The sequence below is a fragment of the Nymphalis io genome, chromosome 6 (assembly GCF_905147045.1).
Source record: "Nymphalis io chromosome 6, ilAglIoxx1.1, whole genome shotgun sequence".
Lineage (NCBI taxonomy): Eukaryota > Metazoa > Arthropoda > Insecta > Lepidoptera > Nymphalidae > Nymphalis > Nymphalis io.
The window spans coordinates 6,031,274-6,045,255 of NC_065893.1; the positions used below are offsets into that span (position 1 = coordinate 6,031,274).

Consider the following 13,982-nt stretch of genomic DNA (forward strand, 5'->3'; position numbering starts at 1 on the left):
CGCACCTCCATAATATGCTTAAGAATTTCACACCTTCCTGAATGTTAATTGGTACAAAGTGATCTTATAAAAAAAATCATGTGAACTACATATTTTTTCTAAATACTAGCCCGATGTCAACCTCACATGAACGAGCTACCCGTACCGTGCGGACCATGGGATCCTTGGTACAGACAGAAGCAAAGCTTTTATATGAAGCATTTCTTTGGTGGATTAGCCTGGTATGAATATATATTTTATTACAGTTGGTAATCCAAAAAACACGAGTAAATAACACGTCTTTCACATGATCTATATTATTGTAACATGTACTATACAAAGTGTTTGTGATATTTAATCATCTAATGATAACATTATAAGCAATATATACATAAAGGAAAATAGCCAACTTCGTAGGGGATATCAGTGTACGAATGCTTGCACAACGACTATATTGACTAATAATTTATATTAAGGAAAAGTCTCACTGGACGGCAACTTTTTAATCAGTAACATAATATAATGTTTTCATCATTCGATCCTGCGTCTAAGGGAGAGGGAGGCAGGTATAAGGCAAAAAAGCTTCCTCGAGGCTTAAGCTTGCTTCATACCAAATTTAATCAAAATCGGTTCAGTGGTTTAGCTGTGAAAGCATAACAGATAGACAGAGTTACTTTCGAATGTATAATATTATCTTTACTAATTACTATCTCCGGTACCCAGGCGGATCGGCAATTGGGCCACCTGATTGTAATAAGTCACCACTACCCATAGACATAAGCGCTGTAAGAAATAGGTACTATAAACAATTTCTTACATTGCTATTGCGCCAGCAACCTTGGAAAATGCGAACTTGTGCCTGTAATAACAGTTGCTCACTCACACAAGTTATGAGTGGCTTGTACCTACCCAGACATACTTGCACAAAGCCCTACCACCAACCTAATCCATTCATTTGGCCGTACTGTGCTAATGCATCGACAACTCACAACTCGTTTTTTTTCCAAGTCTTTATAAGAATATCTCAAAAGGTAAAAGGCAATATATATCTACGCCGGTATATACGTATTAACTATTATACATATATCTAGTCTAGATTCTAGCTATATACCGTACCGTACCGTAACAGCCTGTGAATGTCCCACAGCTGGGCTAAAGGCCTCCTCTCCTCTTTTTGAGGAGAAGGTATTGAAGCTTATTCCACCACGCTGCTCCAATGCGGGTTGGTGGAATACACATGTGGCAGATTTCAGTGAAATTAGACACATGCAGGTTTCCTCACGATGTTTTCCTTCACCGTAAAGCACGAGATGAATTATGTATAATCACAAATTAAGCACATGAAAATTCAGTGTTGCTTGCCCGGGTTTGAACCCACTATCATCGGTTAAGATTCACGCGTTCTTACCACTGGGCCATCTCTGCTTCTATATACTGGGCAGCTATATACACTAAATCAATATTTGTTTGAAAACGCTCTTCAAAACACTTTTTAAGTTCAACTCAAGTGTTCTTAAGAGATAATAGGCATGATGACAGTATTAAAGAATTAAAAAATGATTTTAGAGAAGAAACTATTTTAAATGGATTCTAAAAAGTGATTTCTTTTTAATATACATATTGAGATGAATAAGATTTTTAATAAAACAAAAGTATAAAATTCTGCAATCAGCCATTTTATTTGAAACACCAATCAGAGCGAATGACGTCACGCATCAATATCTATAACCCTTTCTCTTGAAAAGTTGTTTTGTTTATGCGTTTCAAAATTAATTTTGCATCATTTAATCAGTTGATTCGTTGGTTGATAAGCCGTTAGTTTATTACTGAAATAAAATTATTTTCAGTAATAGTAGACGTGTACCTACATTATAGAAGGTTATTTTAAAATCAGTCCTCAGTCATCATGCCTATTGGTAACAATATATAATACATATCTGTTGTTAGTGTTTATTGGTGTCCAATGCAAAAAGCCCATTACTTATTACTTATTCGTACTGATTCTAACATATTATAAAATTATCATTTCTTAATAATAATATATTTCATTTAGGTGGTTATTTTCATTTGGAATGGCAATTTACACGGATAGTTTATACCTTAATTGGGGACCTCCTGATTTCCCGTCACCTCCAAGCGATATGGTAGAAGAATGCGAAGATGCGTGATCTCCTTCTTGCAAGATAGCTGTTATTGTTTAGAATTATTATTTTTTACATATTAAACTATTTTCTAAATGGTTCATTAAAATGGGATTTGGGATACAAGTATCCACACTTAAGACTGTTTAAAACCTAGATAAACAGCTGTATCTTTAAAACAATTATGTGTAATATGTGCCTGTTTATTAATTTATGTTTTAATTATATACCTAATACATAGTTAGTCTTTAAGTCCGACAGACGAAATATACCATCATTTTTATTATTATTTAACTTGACACGAGCTGGTTCTGATAAATGTAGTTTATAACATAAAAAAATATCTAAAAAGCTATCGTTACTCTTAGTGCAAAAACTAGGAAAATAATGCATTTCCAGAATATCATACGAATTGTATTTTTTTTTAAATATCACGTTTATATCTTCCCTCGACTATTATAATACTAACTAATATATTACGTAATATTCAAAGCAATAGATTCATAAATAAAAAATACAGTAATACATAACTTTCGGCAATTTTAAGTAAAAGCTTCATTTTTCATACCTAATAACTTTTTCTCTAACGGTAGCGACATGTGCTATTTCAAATGTAGTTTCTACTGATAGGCATAGTATTAGCTAACTAGCTCTAGTCAGCGATTATTCATTTGCATCTATTTGTACGTATAATAAAATTAGGTATCCATGTAAAAGAAATTAAAAAATAAATTAATCGTTGTGGACACTATTTTCGAAAGACAACTGGCAATAAAAAGTATTTATCCTATTAGATGTAGGTATGTTAGAACCAGAATATGAATCCATTGTATCAATTATTGACAGAATAAATACATTTTTTAATTTATTGTTTTATTTTAGTCATTAGAACTGTTGACATGTACATACTTTTTATTTTTAACATTTCTTGCTTCTAAGGGAAATTGAACAAAAAAAGGTTGAAATATACAGCCAATGAAATTTTGAAAACAATATTACAAATTTAATACATAAATAAGTATTATGTATCGCAACATACATGTTGTCATCTATATATTTACATTTAAACCCATAATTTTCTTATCTAATTCTTTGACATTTTGTCTTAAAATTGTTTCATTAAAAATAAGCAACCAACAAAAACAATTTGTTACGTCATAAACATAAGATAATATTACATAATTTATAACGTTTTGCAAAATTATTAGATGTCTGTAGGTTGGCGTGCCTGATCTTAAGATAATAAAACAAGCAATGATTTTTTTATATAAAAATAAACATTTAGTAGACAATTCTACAAGCAATGTAAGATAGGTACGACTACATACGTCGCGAATATCATTACTACAGTTGATATAATGAATTTATAAGCACTGCAGGTCAGTTAAGGCTCTAACATCTAATATGTTTATATTAATATACAAAAAAGTCTTACAGTTATTGAAATAACGATTGAACTCGTTATAACAAAAAACTTAAGTTAAACAACTTAAATCACATTATACATATATTATAAAGAAAATAACAATAAACTTTCTTAATTCTGAAAACAATAATGAACAGATAATATAAAAAAAAAGGTTAATTAATTAATGAAAATTTTTAATGGACTTCATGATGTACATTTATTGAGCATGTTTAGTTTTTAAATTTAATATTAATGCTCAGAATTAGTTTGTATTCTAAGTAATAATATTGTAATCATGATGTCCCTAGTCCTTTTAAATACAACAGCATATACATCGTACATATAATTTGTCTACAAAAATACTAGTAATACAATATATTCTAATCACATAGAAAATCCAAAAACAATAAATACACAACTTTTTCCATTTTTTTTTAAATTACCCTCTTGAACAACTATGCAAAAAAAATCTTTCACAGTATTTAACTTTGCTCTGACTATTTTTACTAATAATTTATGTTTATCCATTAAAATCTGTTCTTTAACTACTTTTTGCTTTTTTATTATGTTCATATTACTTATCGTATTAACAAAATATAAATATTATTTTACTTTATATAGGTACAAAGCCTATATTGCTCAAAATAGTTATCTACGTTGAATAACGAAAAATATAGACGGCATCATTGACAGAGCACTACTAGTTGACAATAGCGTTACTATAACGGGCTTGATAGTCTTGATTCATTTATTATGAAATTAAAATGTACTATGTACCTAATGAGTAAAAAAATAACATATACTAATTGTAAATTATTTTTACCACTTACAATCAGTTTGTCACCTCACTACTGTTTAATAAAGTTAAGCCGCCATACCTTCGTAAATAATTTTAATTTTCTATGTGATCGAACTAAGTTATATTTTTGTTACTAGTATGAATTTCTTTAATAATTATAATGCTACGAAAATCCTTAAAACCTTTCATAAATTTGTACAAATTACATTTTTCTTCCACAATCTTAAGATTAAAAGCACATTACAACCATAATGCGATGTTTCACGTTTAATTCTAACCGTGAAACATTTACATGTCCATACTTAATTGACCATATGGATTGACACCAAGATTTAGCTCATATACTTTCTAAATGTATATTACGCATAACAACCATATGATATAATAATTAACTAACGTTCTTCCTACCTATTTGAGATACCACCAAAACCGATCATCTTATACATTTTAATTTTAGTTTTTTTAATTAATTTAATACGATAATAATAATAATGGTTACACAATGTTACAGATAATATGTTTGTTTTGGCAATGGTTACTATGAATTAAAAAAATAAGGAAACAAATACTACATTAAAAATATAAATGACTTAAAGTCAAATATTAATTAAAACTACAAATTTCCTATCTATTTTAAGATTCTATAAAATTATGTTAAAACTTATATTACTCTAAAACGTCCGATGTCCCAAGTTTTCTAAGGTCAAGTAAAATACACGTAGCATTTAATTATAGCATACTGCGTTACTACTTTGGAAGTTAATTATTCGTCCATTCTTATTTAAAATAAAAACAAAGCGTTCAAAATCTTTCATTAAAATATTAATTATAGCACCGATATCAGCTGTATTGAATATGTTATAATTGCTATTGAATAAAAAGCGGCAATTAAGCGGATAACATTTCACAATAAAATATATAACTATTTGATTTGATGATTGATTGGGAACATCATGTAGAAAAAACTATAGGTATCATCCGCAAAATATGTATAAAAGTAATTTGTGCACTAATATACATTTATATGGACGTCAAATATAACAGGAATTGACTAACATTTATTTTTCTAAATTGAACACTTATTTGATAAATCTATCACAAACAGTCCACTGAAGTAATTTACAAAGTGAACTAGCTTTGCTCGAGTAATTTTACGCGAAAGTCTTCGCCACTACAACAGCTAATATCTACTACAGTTGAAGAAGTAGCTTATACGAAATATTTATTATTTGGGACTAGAGATCTGACTATATTGACTTTTGTTTGTGCTTTTCATCGCTATGTTAATACACGTCTTCTATACTATGACAATTTTTGAACAACATTTTTATACATGATTTTTAAATCGTTCATTCTGATATATTTTTATGTACATGAATTTCATCCACGTTGAAGTTGATTTCCTTTTAATTGATCAAAATAAGAAATAACCTGTAGCTTGTAAAATTAATAATTGATACGATATGTTTAAAATTAATTTGATACAATCATATTAACCAACTAAACTATTTATATTTCACATTTCTACTATTACGTTTTATTAATTTCAATCATAAATAAGAATAAACATGTTCATTATTTCGTAAATTTAATTTTATTCCAAATACTGAAACTACTGATTCTGTTAAAACGCAAGTGTACTTAATTTAATTTTAAATACAAATAACATTTATATATCATCCTATAAATTAGTTATCTTAATTTTATACAATTGGCCCGCATAAAACATTTAAGAATCAATTGAAGTACCTATATGGTATTTTTTTATTAAAATGTACATAAATAAGGGCTTCGATTGTGATCTCGGACGACCATACCAGGTAAAAAACACCTTGTATTGACTATTTTTGTTTAAAATGTAGTCCAGAAAATTCGTGCCATATAAAATAATTATATATACATAGTTATATAACTTTTATTCACAAATTATTCACCTTTTTTCTTATATATTTATAAGAAAAATATACACGCACAAACAATTTTTTTTTTTACTTTTACCTCAGTTCTTTTTCAAATATAAAACGCACTACGTTAACATTTATCACCCAATAAAATAGATTTTAATGTCAACTTTTCACTTTGCAACAATTTTCGTAGCAAAAATTTGCTTTAATTGTTCACGGTTTAAAATTTCTTCAGAAAGAGGACAGCATCATCAATGAAGGCCTAGTTAAATCTGAAACAAATAACATATGTATTTTTAATATACAGTTGGCAGTTTTACTAAAATGTTTGGGCGAAATATTAACGCTGAATGCATAATATAAATATATAATGTTTCTTTAATAAATGTTGAACTGAAGACTCATATATACATATTTATTTAAAAATTATATATTTATGGTGATTAATGTAATTGAATCACATTAATATTTTGATTTGCAATGGCTGGTAGTTTCCCTTCAAGTTTGTAGGCGCCGGTTTCTTTTTCAATTGTATTTCTATCATTACATCTTATCATTACATATATGTTAATTAAGTACCTTAATATTAATTTTTAACAAAAAGTAATAACTCTCAATTTTGACGTTTAGATATTGGTGTCCAGTTTCAAACAATGATAATGCGACCAATTTAAATTGTTAGCCGTTATATATGTTTTATGCAATAAGACGGGTAAAAATAGTCGGGAACCCATAGTTCACTTTACTACTTGTCGATAGAAGTCAAAGAACAAATAATTACTGAATTTATTGATTGCAACAATTTTTTACCAGACATAAAGATTTGACAATTACAGTTGCATTGGAAGGTCCGTATGTATCTATTTTAAACTTAATAATTTACATCAAAGATGTGCTACATACATATATAGAAACAGATACCCACTAATAATAATAATCCATTTTTCTAGGTCATTATATTTATTATGAAAAATAATACATAATTCATTATAAAAAAATAGTTTTTTTATGATCTTCTTAGAAGATTTCAACTGTTGAAAAAGAACAACGTTGCATTAGATATATAGGTTCATAACCTTTAGAAAAGTACCTATGTTCTATATAAATAATGGTAACCCAGAACTCATTAAAATTGTAGTCATTAAAATAACCACATTAAATGCTATCTGATTTTTTATTCGGTAAAGACTACATGAGTATAAGGAAATATAATTAATAATAGGGCAGAGCTATTGCGTCACCGACATCATGACTTAATTCCCACGCAGCGACTGTGGATATGGATTATCAGCTATTCTCTCAGTTAGAGTTTCTGCTGAGTTGGTTGAGAGTAAATCGTAACCTGCCCGCCGCTCCGACGCCAGTCTGCGCGCCCCGCGTCCCGCATCCCAGGTGACGACCTTATAGTGCTGTACAAAGTATTCAGCCCAAACGTGTGTATCGATATGTCGTAATGATTAATTTACCTTATAAACTTACAACGTATAAAAAAGCAAAGCCAATTGAATTAGTAAGTGGATGGTCTCGAATTCATAATAATTATTCGTTAATATTAATAAGCGACCATAATCGTCTAATGTTCATAATATTCCTAAATGGTTTTTTAGTAAATGTCGTATTCAGATATTTTTAAATTATAATAAAAAAGAGCAAACATATAAGCATCAATTTAAATTAAAGTAAGAGTTTTTAAGTTTGACGTTAAATATATTAATAAATTAATGATTCAATTTTTAGGTTAATCAATTTTTTATATTTATCGACATATATTTAAAGTAACATCACCCCGAGCCACGATAAATCTGTCGCATATTCAGCAATGTAACGGACTTTCTCTCCGTTCATTGCTCAGAATAAAGTGCGCGTCTCTTAATATGTGATGTAGATAATTGACTTTTCCCGAAATAAAACCCAACATAAAACATGTCTAAACGAAGGCCTTATATACGACATGATTTTTCGAAAATGAAAATAAAATATATTCGCTTGAACATATTTGCAACAACATAGGAGGACATATTCCTTCTCCGTTGTTGGAAATTTTGATAATATTTTTTGTAGTTTTATACAATGATTTACAAATAATTATGATTACCAAAAGACAAATAACGTTATCAAGCATGTTTATAACATAGTAATATATGACATAAAATAGTATAAAACATAACATAAAATAGTATTTAGAATATAGTGAACACAACTGACTTTTTTTTTTAATGTATTTTGAATTTACAAGAGTACATGAATTCATATAAGTATTCGATTATATTTTTTTTTTATAGAATAGGAAGGTGGACGAGCCACCTGATGGTAAGTGGTCACCAAACGCCCTTAGACATTGGCATTGTAAGAAATGTCAACCATCGCTTATAGCCAATGCGCCACCAACCTTGGGAACTAAGATTTTATGTCCCTTGTGCCTGTAATTACACTGGCTCACTCACCCTTCAAACCGGAACACAACAATATCAAGCATTGCTGTTTTGCGGTAGAATATCTGATGAGTGGGTGGTACGTACCCAGACGAGCTTGCACAAAGCCCTACCACCAGTATATATACTTACAACTACACATAACTATTTATTTTTTAAATGGTTCCAAAACATTTATTACCCGATTAACAATTTGATTTTTTTAATCAAATTTAAAGAAGTCAAATACTTATATAAAATAAATAGTATTTTAGAAGATTTGAACACCTGAGTAATATTATAAATTACTATAAAATAAAAAAAATCTTTAAAAATTCTTGTACGTAGATCGTGTGACGATAAATCTATTTTCGGATGTCATGGGTTATAAAACATAGGCGCCGTTGGTTATCGAGTAATTCCGGTGAGGGGGCGGTGGCGTAAATTTATTCATACTGAAACCGACCTCTTAACTTTTATGTTATTTAGGGCGCGTTTCCTTTACGGCGCGTCGATTGGAAAAGGATTTTCTATCTATTTTTTAGTTATTTATATATGTAGGTCAAATGTATTTCATTTTCTATTATGCTAGATGTTTTACATTTTCATTGTTAAATTATATTATATCACTTGGCTTTACTTTTTTTTCATTATTCTATTATATAACGTGTACTCGTACACGTTATATGTTTATTTATTATAATATGGTCATGTATGTTGTTGCATATTATGTGTTAAATATGTGTATACCTATCGAATCGAAAACGAGGTCATGTAGTCATTGTTGATTAAATAAAAACATTAAATAATGACTAAATAGTATCATCTAAGTGTATTAATATTAAAAACGAAAATCCATGGCAATAAGATGAAAAAAAATGTGGTTCAATTTAACAGGATTTTTAGGCGGCTTTTCTAAGTTATCCCTAAAGTTCAGGCCTATTTTAACTTCGTTCATTTCTTTGTCTGGGTGTTTAATCAAATGAATTAGAAGTTTTTAATTTATCCATAATACATAATATTGTTTACAATATTATTCTTATTTCAATAAAAAAAATATCACGTTTAAAACTCAGTTATGCGATTTTTTATAGTATTTAAATGGAGCAGAAAAAGAGGGAATGTGTTTATTGACTCTCCCAATAATTTATTGTTTTACCATTAGGCTTTCGCTTTCAATACGAGATATAGTAGGAGTAGGCGTTGATAACATTTTTTATTTCATTGATTGTTGCAATAACAATAAAGAGAAATAAAAATAACAACACTAATGAAAGAACGGTGACATAAAATTATAAGCAAAAGTTAAATAAAAGGTTTAAAAAAAGGTATATTGTATCGAATGAATGTAATCGTGTTTCTTATTCTTTGTTCTTATAGTAGAGTTAACATTCCAAGGCTACATTAAAATTTGTAGACATTTTAATTAAATTTAATTATTTTATTTAGGTTATATAAATTATGGCAGTATTTAAATTATTAAAATATTTCGTAGGGTTTATAGTTGGCAATATTAGCAACAATAACAAGAACAAACAAATTTATATCTTGATTTGTCATGACACGAATATTCGAGATCTAAAATAATCTATGGTTTGTATTGTAGATACGTGATAAAATGGAGATGATGGAATTGGTAATTTTATTATGGAAATTCGGAAATGAAATAGATATAAGTAGATACTTGTCATAGTGTTATATTATTGTTAAAGATATATTTATTAATCAAGAACTGTTTGTAGTGTATAACATACATGAACTGTAATATTAGCAAATTAGCATGAAATATGTTATCCTAAACTTGTTTACTTTTACTCCTGTCAATGGAATAGACTATACTCTTATTTAATAACGGCTGATACTGTTTTAAAGTGTACATCATTATCTAAAAATAACAACAATCAACTTTACAGTAAAATCAAAATTACAGTTCAAATGATTATTATGTAATAACATTGTATAGTGTTAATTAAGAGCGGGGCCACGTTCAGCAATATGTGTAAGGAAATTTCCTTACACATATTACTGAACGTGGTGGTAAATATTATATAGAATAATAAAAAAAACTTATCGTTTGACAATTTAAAAACCTTTGCTTTCAACTTCGTGTGTAGCGACCACTTCCATCTATTCATGTTACTGTGAATATATCACATAATTTACCTTCGTATATACAAAGTTATCCAAAAATGTATAATCATATTTCTTGTTACAGAATAGTATTTAACGATGTTAGTATTTTCGTAAACGTCTGTGGACTAGAGAGGCGGGTTAGGGTACCTGTTGCACGAAGGCGGGGCGAATACGCCCAACGCCCAGTTCGCCACATTGCACACGTTCTATAAAGAAATTATGCACATTTTATATAAAAACATGAAAACGTGTGTCGTTTTACTAAACTTAAAGATAGCCGTGAATATTACAATAACAAGTAGGTCGTTTAAGTTTTTGAATCGCAATGTAGTTACAATCACAAATCTGAACCTAACAATTGGTTATTATGATTTTAAAATAATTTGGTTATATGTACAAGTTATGTTTAAAACGGTGTTTAAAATGATTTTAATAAATAATTATTATAATTATTTTTTAAAATATAGTAAAACTTAAAAACTGTTTTCGAGTGAATTTTTTTATAATAATAACAATCTCGTAAACATATTTAGAACATGGTCTCTTGTACGTAAGTAAATGCTTACATAAATCGTTTAGGATATTCATTCTAATGACTAACAAATACTAGAAATTTAATTGTTTTGTTAGATATTGTGATATTTAAAGTTAACATAAGAGAAATTGACACACTAAATAACAAATATTTGCTTTTTAAATTAACAACACATTACCAAATTAAAAGAAGCGTTCTTACAAGCTTTTGCGAGGTTTTGAGTGTTTTGCTTGATTAAAGATCTTCTCAAACTTCCTATTATTTGCAATATTTTGCAGATATTCCTACTTCATGTAAATGTTGGAAAACTTTAAATAATATCATTTAAAACAAAGTGTCATTACGGACAAACAAGTTTGAAGCAATGAACGAAAATTCAAGTGCACAGGTTGAAGTTTTTTAATAACTAATCATAGTTCATACATAAAGACATAATCTGAATCTAAATTTTAAAATGTTTACAAATATTGGCTTGCCCTTCATAAGTCTCCCTGCTAATCTTTAAGGTGGCTATTGAATTTGAGGATCAAATTATTATTTAGATTAGAAAAACCTTAATAAATAATCATTTGAACTATACATAGGCAAACTGTTATGTCCATGAGTCGTTTTTTTTATTATAAACGATAATCGGACGCTCTCACTCACAGGCATCCTTTGAATAAACATTGAATTTATTACATACAATAGACAAAACAAACAAACTTACAATAGACAAAACAAAGAAAGTTACAATAGACAAAACAAACTTCATCTAAATTGGAATTTAAAAATAAACAGTTTTTGTGATTTTTTATTTTTTGTTTTGTATATTAAAGAAAAACAATCAATCAAATAAATTTAGCGCTTGTTCAATAAATTTTATATTGTATTATAATTATAGTAATTTATTTATTATTCAATAGAAAAAAACGTGTCCATATTAAACATTTTCTGATAAAACCTTTTTTTTTTAGAATAAGAAGGCGGACGAGCATATGGGCCATCTGATGGTAAGTGGTCACCAACGCCATTAACCATTGGCATTGTAAGAAATGTTAACCATCGCTTACATCACCAATGCGCCACCAACCCTTTGAACTGAGATGTTATGTCCCTCGCCTGTAATTACACTGGCTCACTCACCCTTTATACCGGAACACAACAATACCAAGTACAGCTGTTCTGCGGTAGAATATCTGATGAGTGGGTGGTTCCTACCCAGACGAGTTTGCTGAAAACTCTACCACCAGTGAAAACGTTCACGTTGTTTCGTTTTTTCTCGACCACATTATGGCGATCACCCTTATTTCGTTATATTTTTTTACATTTGACGTTCCGTAAAAATCTTAAACCTTCAGCAGTACAGATCCGTCACTACTCAACTTGTACACTCTAACGGAAGAATTTTAAAGCACTACATCCTTCGGCGTTTCACATTCGTTCCGACACAAAATATAAAGTACTTAATAATAATTCATATATAAAGATTTTTAAGTATCAACTGTCATTTTGCTGTAATAATTACTACAAAACTAATACTTGTTAAGAGTTTTTGTCTTGTAATTACCTGCTCAATTAATAGGTTTACACGTTGACATATATACTATTATAACCTTTTAAGAAAATACTAATTATTAACTAAGTATACAATGATTATCTTACACATTTCATTAATTGGCAATCAGAAAAAAAATTAATTTTATCTGACAAAATAATTTATTTTATAAGAAAGCATCGTAGAAAATTCTTTACGTATAAAAATCCCTACAAAATTGACAGCCATAACTGCGTTGGCTTCATTTAAATAACCGATCAAAGTCGACTAAGCTGTCAAACAATAAATAGCCAACTTGTTGGATATGGTACTTTCATCCAGCAGACTTGATTTGAATGCGAAACATGAAACACAACTTTTAAAATTGACAGCGCAAAGACATCAACATGTAAATTGCGTATAGAAGACAGGCTCAAGTTTTATTACTAGATGTGGTCTTAAATTTGAATTACTTAACTTTTAATAAGTTCAATATTATAGATAATAAGTAACAGGAGGGGGTGTGTCGACGAAAATCTGCGATATTATGACCAATGACAACGACTTGATTTACGGTAATGGCACTTAATCAAAGAGACCGTTATCCGTTATTGTGGTTTGTCGTTTTATTTTAGCTGACACCAACCACGAAAAAGAATATTACTTAGCTATCCATAATTTATATCAATATTTTTTTCTGTATTATATATACTTTACACGCTACGTATTTATGTGATATATTTATTACTTATATTAAAATAAAAATGATAAAAGTTAATTGTCTAACAGAAAAATATAATAAATTCTAAAAAAAAATACAAATTAATGTTTAATTCATCACTCATTTTAGAGGCCACGCGGCAAATATTTAAAATACTTAAGTACAAGGGGACACCGAGGAAAGAGGAAATAAAAAGAGAGCAAAGAAGCGTTTTATTAAGTAGGGGGTGGTGGGGGGCAAGAATATAATGAATAAATTCCGTGTAAAGGCCCCCTCGTAACGCAATTGAAAACTTTTAACAAGTGCCGTGAAATCGTGTGTAAAGGTGGGTCCGTACCTAATTACGTCGCTAGCCGACTGGAATGCGGGATGAGTTCAAAAATTTAAACGACTCTTTATGAAAATCAGCTTGTTAATATTATAAAAGTCGTGTTG

General features: G+C 29.0%; 2 protein-coding genes across 3 annotated transcripts in view; both read right to left on the reverse strand.

Annotated features, from left to right (window-relative positions):
- The window catches only part of LOC126769018 (3-oxoacyl-[acyl-carrier-protein] reductase FabG-like), a 134,884-nt gene that overhangs the window by 15,677 nt on the left and 105,225 nt on the right, over positions 1–13,982 (reverse strand). The gene's annotated exons all lie outside the window — the stretch shown is intronic.
- The window catches only part of LOC126768936 (forkhead box protein O), a 71,294-nt gene continuing 60,420 nt past the window's right edge, over positions 3,109–13,982 (reverse strand). For both annotated transcript variants that reach the window (XM_050487408.1, XM_050487409.1), the window contains exon 9: positions 3,109–6,503. The gene's annotated coding sequence lies outside the window, so the exon portion shown is untranslated. The remainder of the gene's footprint in view (positions 6,504–13,982) is intronic.